We start from the raw sequence: 11,343 nt of genomic DNA on the forward strand, positions 1-11,343 counted from the left end.
CCCCAGAGGTGGAGTCTACAGAGACAGGCAGGTTTCCTTGAGCTGCTGTGAGCTCCACCCAGTTCGAGCTTCCCAGCGGCTTTGTTTACCTACTTAAGCCTCAGCAATGGCGCGCGCCCCTCCCCCAGCCTCGCTGCTGCCGTTTTGGTTAGATGGCAGACTGCTGTGTTAGCAATGAGGGAGGCTCCGTGGGCGTGGGACCCTCCCGGCCAGGTGTGGGATATATTCTCCTGGTGTGCCAGTTTGCTTAAAGCGCAGCATTGGGGTGGGAGTTACCCGATTTTCCAGGTGTTGTGTGTCTCAGTTCCCCTGGCTAGGAAAAGGGATTCACTTCCCCCTTGCGCTTCCCAGGTGAGGCGATGCCTCGCCCTGCTTCAGCTCTCGCTGGTCGGGCTGCAGCAGCTGACCAGCACCAATTGTCCGGCACTCCCTAGTGAGATGACCCCAGTACCTCAGTTGAAAATGCAGAAATCACTGGTCTTCTGTGTCGCTCGCGTTGGGAGTTGGAGACTGGAGCTGTTCCTATTCGGCCATCTTCCTTTCTTTTTTTTTTAGAACAGCTAAATGATCAAAGTATGGAAAGTTCCTGAGAGATCAAATACAATAACAAAACTGAAATATGTTCATTGAAATTAGCAACAATAGGACTGGTAAATTTATGAACTGGAGTCATGAGGGCGAAAGCTGGATTAGAGTATGTTGAGTAGTAAATGGAAGGTGAAGAATACAGAATTGAGCAATATCTGTAGGCAACTCAGCCTTTGAAGACTTCAGTTGTGAATTGGTGTGATGAGATATGATATTAAATAAAGGGGAATGTGGTGGTTCTTTCTTTTCTTTATTTCTCCTACTTTCCATTCTCTTTCCTTTCTCCCCTCTTCTCTTCTTCCCTTCCTTCTTCTTTTCAAAATAAGACACTTAAATAATTATGGGAAATCTCCCCAACAGAAGAAGTTGTTGAAGATATAAAACAGGGAAATATTTACAGGAATAAAGGCTATGGAGAGAAGATGTTTTTGGATTTAGAGAACAAATGGAGATTGGCCTTTGACTAGGCCATTGTTACAGGAATAAAGAAGACGATGGAACAAATGCAGGTAGATTTGTAGATATGATGACAGTAAATCAGAGGAAACAATTTGACAACTTCTGTTTATTCTGTGAAATGTTAGACAAGTTCATTTGCTAAGAGTTGGAGGAGAAGGGAAAGAGACCAAGATTTTAGATCGAAGAATAGATAATGTAATCCTTTGGCATGTGAGTGAACATTCTAACACAAGACTACTGGTCTGGGGTAAGCATTTCTAGTAATTCCAGTCATTCTGCTGTGTGGATGTCTCCAGTAATCCTCAGCATCTTGGTTACAGTGATGCGGTTCAGATGGTTGTGTTTCTAGTGGGATGTCTGTACACTAGTCATAGTATTATGACAAATGAACAACTGATTAAGGATCCTCATTTGGGATTGTCCTTCCTCAGATCTCTTCTCCTTCCCTGCTTCTTCCAGTCAATTTCCTCACCTGCCTTAATCGAGACCATCAAAAAAATAAACGCTATTATAAGAGAACTGTTTTATGTTTTCAACCTACCTGCTCTTGGACTCAGTTTCTTGTTACAATGAAATAAATATCTTTACTCTTACTAAAGAACAACTCGTCTACTTTTGTTCCCATTCTTTTTTACTTTCTTAAAGACTTCACTTTTTCTGCTATCTTTCCGTCTCCTTGTCTTGGACCATTTCCATCAGCATATCAACATAATCCATATTAAGGAGCAAAAGAAAACTCTCTTGACGCTACCTCTCCATCCAACAACTGCCTTATTTCTTTGACTCCTTTTTATAGAAATTGTCTGCATTTTCTCTCTCTGACTCTTTTTCTCTCATCTACTTATTTCACAATAGCTTTCATTCCCACTCCATGGAGACTGCTCTTGCTTAATGTCACCAGTGACATTGCATATGACATTGCATATGACATTGCATATGACATTGCATAATGTCACCAAGTTGTCAGAGCTAATGGACATTACTGGTTCTTCATTTTACTCAACCTTTTAGTGGCATTTGCATCATTAACCACTGCCTCTTTCTCGAAATACTTTCCTTTTCTCTATTGGCTTCTATGACACCACTCTTCTGACTGTTCTTTCTGTTTTTTTTTTTTTTGCATCGTCTTTAGAAAAATTAAGAGTGCCTAAGGGGTTAGTCTTGACTTTCTTCCTTTGCCTTCTCTTTCATTCTTGTCCCTTCAGTTCCCTTCCCTTCTCATTTCTTATCATCTCTTCCCTAATCTGTCTCCCTACGTGATTTCACTTGATTCCAAGTCTTTTTTTTGAGATGGAGTCTCACTCTGTCACCCAGGCTGGAGTGCAATGGCACGATCTCGGCTCACTGCAACCTCCGCCTCCAAGGTTCAAGCGATTCTCCTTGCCTCAGCCTCCCAAGTAGCTGGGATTACAGGTACCTGCTACCACACCTGGCTAATTTTCATATTTTCAGTGGAGGCAGGGTTTCACCATGTTGGCCAGGCTGATCTTGAACTCCTGACCTCAGGTGATCCACCTGCCTCGGTCTCCCAAAGTGCTGGGATTACAGGTGTGAGCCACTGCGCCGAGCCAATTCCAAGTTTTTAAATACAATTCAAATATTCATAACTCACAATTTTATATTTGCCCATATTTTTCCTATGAGTTCAAAGCTTCTATACCTAATTGCCTACCTGACGTCTCTACCTGGATATCCAACAGTCATCTTGAATGTAATACCCAAAATGAATACTTAACTGCATTCCGTTTTCCCCTCAAACTTACTTTTCCTGAAATTTTTGCTATCTTGCTAAGTGGCACCCCATCCACCAAGTTGCCCAAGGCAAACATCTAGGAATTATACTTTATTTAACCCTCCCCACAGGTATTGGCATGTCCTGTCAGTATTACTTTTGAAATATACCCCAAATGTCTCAATTGTTCTCCAGTTCTATTCTGGTTCTTTTTTTCTTCAAGTCTTGATTAGTTCTTAGTTTTTCCACCTTAGTTCTATTGACATGATAGACCTAGTAATTCTTTTTTGTGGGGGACAATCTTGTGCATCGTAGGATGTTTAGCAGCATCCCTGGCTTCTATCCAACTCGCTGGCCAGTAACATGCCCCTAGCTATGACAATCAAAAATGTCTCCAGACATTGCCAAATATCCTGTGTGGGAGGGGGTACAACATCATCACTGATTAAGAATCCCTGATCCAGTCTAACACACCATTAGCTCTAACACCATTGCTGAAGTAGCCATCAAATTAGTCTCTTGGCTTTTACCACTGCCTCCTAGTTCCAGGTAGCATTATCTGTGCACAGACTGCTGTAATAGCTTTTTAACTAGTCCCCTGCTTCCACTCACATTTCCCTGTAACTAGCCCCTATATAAAATGGCAATCAGATAATGTCTTCCCTACATAAAATCTCCAATGACTTTTTATTGAATTTTGAGTAAAATACAAACTTGTTACTATGGTCTACAAAATCTTAAATATTTAGTTTCTGTCAACCTTCTCTGGTACTAGTCTTCCTGTAGCTCACTATGTTTGTGCCACATTGGACTCCTTTCTCTCTCCTCAAATGCATCAGGGCCTTTGCTCTTGCTTTTTCCTCTGTCTGAAATCTTTGGCCCTGAGATGTTTGTCTGGCTGGTTCCTTTTCAACCTGTAGGACTTGTCTTAAATGTCTTCTTTTCAGAGAGGCTTTCCCAGCTTGCTTTAGTACCCAAGGAAGTGTTCTCTGTCAGTTTCCATCACATCACGCTGCTTATTTCCTTCAAAGTACTAATCACCACCTCTAATGACCTTGCTTATATATTATTTACCTGCATATTGTGTGCCCTTCTTGGCTAGAATGCAAGTTTCATGAAAATAAGGACATAGTCTTTTCCACTACTATTTTGATGCCTGGCGCATAATGGTTGAAAATGCTTGAAAAATATTTATTGAATGAATGAATGAGGCATTTGGTGTGGTGGAAACAGCACTGTAATTAGAATCAGACCTATTTACATTTCACTTCTGACTTTGTTACTTACTGACTGGATAGTCAGGCAAATTAAAGCATATTGCTAACCTTTAAGTTTTTCATCTATAAGTTGGCATTTTCCTCTGCACCTTACAGAGTTGAGAGTTCCTATGTCTATGAATGCTTAGTAGCATGCTTGGCTCCTGGTGGATACTTAATATTAATTTTCTGTTTAAGAACAGACCTCACTCATAGGTGGGAACTGAACAATGAGGAAACTTGGACTCGGGAAGAACAGGGGAACATCACACATGGGGCCCCTATCATGGGGGGGGGGGAAGGGGGGGGAGGAGGGGAGGGATTTGCATTGGGAAGTTATACATGATATAAATGATGCACCTGATTGGGTGCTGAACGAGTTTTGATGGGGGTGCCAGGCACAACCCAACCATTGGCACAAGTATACTATTGTAACAAACCTGCACGTTTATGCACATGTTTACCCTAGAACTTTAAAGTAAATAAATTAATATTAAAAAAAAACAATAAACAGGCAGGCATATACAATAAAAAAAGAAAACAAAACAAACAAACAAACAAAAGAATATTTCTTTAATTGATTTTCAAAAAAAAAAAAAAAAAAAAAAAAAAACAGACCTAAAGCTAAGCTGACAGTAGTGTCTGTGGGAAGGATATATTCATTGGGTCACTTTGTTGGTGGCTTTAAGCAAAAAAAGGTTACTTCTTCACAAAAGATGAAGGACTTTTCTCCTTCCTTCCTTTATAGCTTCTTCGTTCTCCAGTTCTTGATTACAGTTGTGTTTTCTTAGCACGTGTGGGTTAAGAACAGTTAGCACCAGCAGTCAATTGTTCTTGGGACTCCTGTATTTCTGGGGCTCAACAATTCACTAGAGAAAGTACACAGTTTAGATGGGGCTGGGAGCAGTTTATATAACCTAACTTGAGATCCCCACTGTCTCTCTATCATTCATGCTACTAGCTGGAAATTATTATGCTTCTGACATAATATGTACAGCTATTTTGCCCTTTGTTTTCTCATATCGCAGTATTCAGATAGCCCATCAATTCGATCTTTGTGTAATCAAAAGCAGTTAAATAAAGAAGCATTTCTTTCCCTGAATGGAATGTTACTCCTTCCAAGGCTCAAACTATAGCCAGCAAATATATTTATGTATACACACACACACACACACACACATATATATACATGCATATGTGTATAATTCAGTATACAAGTATAATTCTACATGTATACTTCTACAGGTATAATTCAGTGGAGAAATAAAATCGATCTAGCAATGACGAGTACTGTTGATAATATATGCTCATCACTGATATAAAGTGGAGAAGATAGGTAAAATATCCAAGTGTTCTTTAAGTACTATTTTGGAAGTTATCTGACAAAGCTGTGGTATTTGTCCACCGAAATTATGTAAGGATGCTACTTACTGTTCCTTGTTTTCCATAGTCCCTGGCCAAGGTAAAGAACTATTTACTCCCAGGTAGTTCCTGGGGTTGACAGGTTTGCCTTGGAAGTTTAAGGATATGTGACCTGCTGCTTATAGCCTAAAAGAGTGAGCTTCACTTCTAAGGTGGTTGATCATCAGAAATTATGTCTGCATAATATATTATTACTTTGTTTAAGTCTCTTGCTGATGACAATGTTGTTCTGTTTTTAGCATGTCTGTATTATTCTGTTTTCTCTGTATGTGCTATTATAGATTAGTAATACACTTAGAAAGTAAAAATATGAGATTGCAGTAATCCTGAGTCACAGCAATTTAAGATGTGATGCAGTGTGGTGTTTGCTATTGCTTTTAAATTCCACATGCTTAGATTTTTAAAGATTGTGCCTTTTAAAGAGACTCGGTGCTTCTCAAAAAAATAAACAAATAAAATAATAAAGCAGGCAAGCCAGGAAACAAACCCAAGCAAACCAAACACCAAGCAAGAACAGGGTCTGCACTTTAGTGAGGCCGCCACCAGAGGGTGCCCCTGTCAAGGCCATGCCCGTGGGACTGGCGAGGTGGTTTTTCAGAAGTCATACCTGTCTTTGCCAAAATGGGAATTTTCTATAAAAGTGAAAAAATCCAACAGTGGTAGGCATATTTGTAAATTAAAAAGATGCTGAAGGCGCAAGCTGATCATCTTTTTATCAATGTTCTGTAACAGTTTCTGATTTCAAATCAAATTTTCTGCATCTCCTTGATTATAAATTTATGCTATTTATTTTTAACTGAATGGAAGTGTAAACAAGAACAAATCAATAGGAGACATATTTAGAAGGTAGACTTTATGGGAAATGTGATGTTTGGACCCATTAATTCAACTGTATATTTACTGAGTCTTACTATGTCCAGGCACTGTTTAGTTGCTCACTCCACACGACCTAGTGAAGGAGGGAGGGGAGTTTGGCATGGCTCATTTTCTTTCTGAGTACGGCACTGCCATCTCCTTTAACTTTTCTCTACGACCTCCATTCCTATGAATCTGGGTAGTGAACAGACTTGACTCCAGAAAGTTCAAACCAGAAAATTTACCAAAAAAACCAAAAACCAAAAACCAAAAAACAACAACAACAACAACAACAACAAAAAACACCAGGGGAGATTACTCAAGCATATTTTAGGATTCCTGATTTGTTTAGGAAATTTCAATCATAAATTGCTCTTTGCTTTGAAAGCCCACAAGCCACAAGAACAGCCTGCTTAATTTGACTTTTCAGTGTCTCCATATAGAGCCAAGCCTCCTGGTGGGTGAGGAATGTAGCTCAGGTGCGCAGCCAGAGTGCTAGTTTGTGGCAAGTGTGCATTGAATTGATTGTAGTATCTTTCCTTTTTTAGTCATTAATGATCCCTACAAAAAGGTGTTCATAGTCAAATAAGTTTGGGAGAGGCTGCATATTGCAAAGCTTCTCAGAGATTCGCGTTCCTTCTTAGCATGGTCAAGGCTCTCACAGGTGAGAACCCACGCAATCAATGAATGGGTTTTGTCTAAGATACTTCAAACTTATTTGAATGGAGAATTTATTTTCATGTGACTACTGTTCTGTGGAATACCTTTTAGGAAACACAAAGCCTGTTATCCCTTGAAATTTACTTTTTTTTTTTTTTGGTGAGTGTAGATATGCTGCATTTGAGGCTTAAGTGAATTCTTTTAGAAGGTTTTATTTTATTTTATTCTAAATTAATTAATATTTTATTTATTTTTCTATTTTGAGATGGAGTCTCGCTCTGTCACCCAGGCTGTAGTGCAGTGGTACAATCTTGGCTCACTGTAACCTCTGCTTCCCAGGTTCAAATGATTCTTCTGCCTCAGCCTCCTGAGTAGTTGGGATTACAGGTGTGCACCACCACACCCAGCTAATTTTTGTATTTTTAGTAGAGACGGGTTTCCACTATGTTGGCCAGGCTGGTCTCGAACTCCTGACCTCATGTGATCCGCTGGCTTCCACTTCCCGAAGTGCTAGGATTACAGGCGTGAGCCACCATGCCTGGCTAATATGAGATCACAGGAGTGAGCCACCATGCCAGGCCTGTTTTCAATTTTTTGAGGGATCTCCATTTTTTTTATAATAGTTTTATTAATTTTCATTCCCACCAATAGCGCACAAAGATTCCCTTTTCTCCACATCCTCACCAACACTTACCTCTTGTCTTTTTAAGAATAGCCATACGAGGCTGGGTGTGGTGGCTCATGCCTGTAATCACAGCATTTTGGGAGGCTGAGGAGGGCTAGGTGCTTGAGCCCAGGAGTTCAAGACCAGCATGGGCAATATAACATGACAAAACCCTATTGCTATTAAAAAAAAAAAAAACAAAACTTAGCTGGGTGGGGTGGTGTATGTCTGTAGTCAAGCTACGCGGGAGGCTGAGGCAGGATGCTTGCTTGAGCCCAGGAGGTCACAGAAAGTCAAGGCTGCAGTGGGGGCCATGATGATGCTATTGCACTCCAGTATGGGCAACAGAGTAAGACTCTGTCTTTAAATAAATAAATAAATAAATAAAAGAATAGCTATACTAACAGGTGTGAGAATACTTAGCAGAGAAAGCAGCAACTTTCTCTAAAAGAGATACAAACTTCCTGACAATTGTCAAAGAAATATTGCAGTTGATATAATTAAACAGGCTAAGAAACCTGTTATCATAGGGGAGAGAGAATAAATTCAGTTTCACTATAACAAAAGGCAGGAGAGTTTTTAAACCTTTCTGTGAACTAGTAGCAAAGTACTACTAGTTTAGAGGGAAAGTTGGTCAATGTGATTAGACAATGTGAGTAGACTTAGTTAAGACTATCAGTTAAGCTAATTAGAGAGTTAAACTCCTATGCTCCCAGAGACTGGGAGATGGGGAGCTATTTTCTTGATGTTGACATTTCAAAAGGATGGTTCTTTGGTTCTTGAGAAAGACATTTTTGGAACTGTAAGACAGGCAAGAGGCTGGGAGATTTATCTACATTTCAAAGGGGCAGAGAAAGGATATGCAATCACAATATTTGTAAAATGCTCTAGGACAAGAGAGATCAAGAGCCTATGGTCAGAAACCTATATAAAGTTTAGTCAAGCTTTATATAGGGGACATGTTAAGAACATCTTGGTCACCATCCAGAGTTTCATGGCAGAAGCAAAATATGCAGATGATAATATATTGGTGAGTGAGAGTTATATCAGTCTTCTGGAAGCTTAATCATTTCTTTCTAGGCCCAGACTTACACACAAATGCATATGTTAGAATAGTACTATGTGTAACTAGTATGAATAACTGTTGGGGACCACATTACCTGAACCAAGTGCAGCCCATCATACTCTAAAATATACATTACTCAGTGTGATTGCTAAAACATAATACATAGATCTTTAGGATCCAAGTACATTTTTGAACTTAATTGCTATTGAATCTAAACAGGGGTTTAGATCTGCCCACCTCAGCCTCCCAACGTGCTGGAATTATAGGTGTGAGCCAATGCACCCATAGTTAATATTTTAAAAATAATCTAGATATTAGAGAAGTATATAATATTGTAGAAAGTTAAAGTCCCCTATGAATACTTCCACTTTTTCTCAGATAATTTTAAACAATTTGGTATATATTCCTATATATTTAAAAATAATACTTGTATGCTTTATAATAATTCTCTATACATTTTAAATCCGATATATTTTTAAATACCTATATATTATTTAAAATTATCATTTGGCATTAATATTAATATTTTAACAAAATATAAGATAGTAGTACACATATTATTTTTAAACTTTTTTTTCCCTCCACTTAACAGTATCTCGGAAGCTCCTTATGTGAGTACGTAACTATATACTTGATGCTTTCTTTCTTTTTATTTTTTTTGAGATGGAGTCTTGCTCTGTCACCAGGCTGGAGTGCAGTAGCACGATCTCAGCTTACTGCAGCCTCCGCCTCCCAGGTTCAAACGATTCTCCTGCCTCAGCCTCCCAAGTAGTTGGGACTTCAGGCATGTGCCACCACATCCAGCTTAATTTTGTATTTTTAGTAGAGACAGGGTTTCACCATGTTGGCCAGGATGATCTCGATCTCTTGATGTCATGATCCACCTGCCTGGGCCTCCCAAAGTGCTGAGATTACAGGCATGAGCCACCATGCCCTGCCTATACTTGATTCTTTTTGAGGGTTATTTTTAGTTTGTTTTAAGAGTATGTTTTGTTCTTGACTTTATGTTCAAGTGTATTAATAATAATACCATTCTCACTTAACTTTTACACAGATGAAGGGAGCTGAAACAGAATGAACATCTACTATGTGCCATTATGGTTCTAGACTATTTAGGTATTGTTATCTCTTTATTCTGCTAGAAAAATTCTAGTTCAGAGAAAGGAAGTAATTTGTCAAAGTAAGTAAATAATTAGTGGGTAATTCAAACCGAGATCTATATGACCACAAAGACATGTATTTTTCTGTTACATGGTTCAGAGTGCTTTGAAATATGTTTGCTGGCTAATATGCAAGCACAAATATTATTATTTTAAAATTTTTATTTCAATAATTTTTGGGGAACAGATGGTGTTCGGTTGCATGCTAAAGTTATTTAGTGGTGATTTCTAAGATTTTGGTGCACCCATCACCTAAGCAGTATACACTGTAGTGGTGATTTCTGAGATTTTGGTGCACCCATCACCTAAGCAGTGTACACTGTACCCAGTGTGTAGTCTTTTATCCCACACTCCCCTACCACCCTTCTCCTTAAGCCCCTGTGATGGTTAATATTGAGTGTTAACTTGATTGGATTGAAGGATGCAAAGTATTGTTCCTAGGTATGTCTGTGAGGGTATTGCCAAAGGAGATTAATATTTAAGTCAGTGAACTGGGAGAGGCAGACCCACCCTCAATCTGGGTGGGCACCATCTAATCAGCTGCCAATGCAGCTAGAATAAAGCAGGTGGAAGAAAGTGAAATGAGCTGACTGGCTGAATCTTCCAGCCTTCATCTTTCTTCCATGCTGGATGTTTTCTGCCCTGGAACATCAGACTTCAAGTTCTTCAGCTTTTGGACTCAGACTTACACCAGTGATTTGCCAGGGGCTCTTGGGCCTTTGGCCACAGACCGAAGGCTGCACTGTCAATGTCCCTATTTTTGAGGTTTTGGGACTCGGACTGGCTTCCTTGCACCTCAGCTTGCAGATGGCCTATTGTGGGACTTCACCTTGTGATTGTGTGAGTCAATGCTCCTTAACAAACTTCCCTTCGTATATATATTCCTGTCCTATTAGTTCTGTCCCTCTAGGGAACCCTGACTAATACAGTCTCCAGAGTCCATTATATTAGTCTTATGCCTTTGCATCCTCATAGCTTAGTTCCTGCTTATAAGTGAGAATATACGATTTTTTTTTTTTTTTTTTTCCTTCCTGAATTACTTCTCTTAGAATAATGGTCCCCAAATCCATCCTGGTTGCTGCAAATGCCATTATCTCATTGTTCCTTTTTATGGCTGAGTAGTATTCCATGGTGCATATACCTATATCTATAGCCATCTATATCTATATCACATTTTCTTTATCCGCTCATTTGTTGATGGGCATTTAGGCTGGTTCCACATTTTTGCAATTTGTGCTGCTGTAAACACGTGTGTGCAAGTGTCTGTTTCATATAATGACTTCTTTTCCTCTGGGTACATACACAGTAGTGGAATTGCTGGATCAAACTGCAGTTCTACTTTTAGTTCTTTAAGGAATATGCATATTGTTTTCTATAGTGGTTGTACTGGTTTACATTCCCACCAGCAGTGTAAAAGTGTTCCCGTTTCACCACATTCATGCCAACATCTGTTATTTTTTTGATTTTACAATTATGGCCAT

This window comes from Rhinopithecus bieti, unplaced genomic scaffold, assembly GCF_001698545.2.
Source record: "Rhinopithecus bieti isolate Rb0 unplaced genomic scaffold, ASM169854v2 scaffold_905, whole genome shotgun sequence".
Lineage (NCBI taxonomy): Eukaryota > Metazoa > Chordata > Mammalia > Primates > Cercopithecidae > Rhinopithecus > Rhinopithecus bieti.